The sequence below is a fragment of the Echinops telfairi genome, unplaced genomic scaffold (assembly GCF_000313985.2).
Source record: "Echinops telfairi isolate 266 unplaced genomic scaffold, ASM31398v2 ScPeMD7_1;HRSCAF=3_0, whole genome shotgun sequence".
NCBI classification, from domain to species: domain Eukaryota; kingdom Metazoa; phylum Chordata; class Mammalia; order Afrosoricida; family Tenrecidae; genus Echinops; species Echinops telfairi.
This window is the reverse complement of record NW_022103896.1, coordinates 2,769,385-2,770,479: the sequence shown is the minus strand read 5'-3', so window position 1 is coordinate 2,770,479 and position 1,095 is coordinate 2,769,385.

Below are 1,095 nucleotides of genomic sequence, written 5' to 3'. Positions count from 1 at the left end.
TTATTCGTCAAGTTACTGCCTTGTGCTTTTCCCTCGTGTGTGTCTAAGTCTGCATGCCGCTTTAAAGCAGGTGTCTGAGGGGTCGGATTGGGGCTGCATCTCTGCCATCTGGGCACAGGCCTCCGCTGAGCAAAGAGCACTGACCAAATTGGTGGGGCGGAGACAGGCTTTCTGGTTATTTTTAACCTCAGTCATCCATGCCTTTGCCTCGGCCTGCTTGCTTGCTTTCTCCAACCATGGCAGGTAAAGAACAGGCGGTGATGATGGACGTCATGGATTTGGGTCTAACGACCCTGGCGGCCAGGAGAAAGGGAAGGGGCTTCTTGCCCGCCCCCACCCCCAGGGTCTCCTCTCAGACCTGTCATGGATCTGAGCCACTCCCACCCCCTCTGCAGGGCCAGAGCCAACCTCTCTCTGGGCTTTTGGGTCCCGTTGGCTAAGGTCATGGGAGGCCTGGTGGCACAGTGGCTACAACACTAAGGGAACGGGCCGTTTCTGAGGAGATTGCTGTACATGCTCCCTGCATCAGGCAGTGCCGACTGACAGCCACCCTGCAGGACGGAGCAGAACAGCCCCTGGTTGCAAGGCTGTAGCTCATCTTTCTACTGAGTACCAGCTGGTAAATGCCAACTGCCAGGCTTGCAGTGAGCAGCCCTGCACTGCGCTCCCAGGGCTCCTCTGAAAGCGTCCAGACTTGGAACCCGGTGGGGTAGTTCTGTTCTGCCCCAAGATGTCGCTGTGCCCGAGCTGACCTGAGGGCAATGGAATCAGGGTCTTGCTTGGCCTGTGAGACAGTTAGGGTTGCTTGTGTCAACCTGGCTGATAAACACATGGGGATTAACTGAAGGGCGGAGAGGTAAATAGCTCGGTGAGTTCTCAGGTCTCTTGCTCTCTGATGGTCAGGCCAGGGTGCAAGCTGCCTTAGCCAGTTCCCTGCTTCAGCTGGCAAGGCGCACTTCCTGCGAGACAGCCCTGAGGAGAAGCCACATGGACCTACCCCCATGTGGCCCTGGGTGCTGGAGCAGCCATGTGGAGACCCCTGCCAGCACTGAGATGCTTACATGTTCATGGATTCTGCTTTCCTTCTACAGTCAG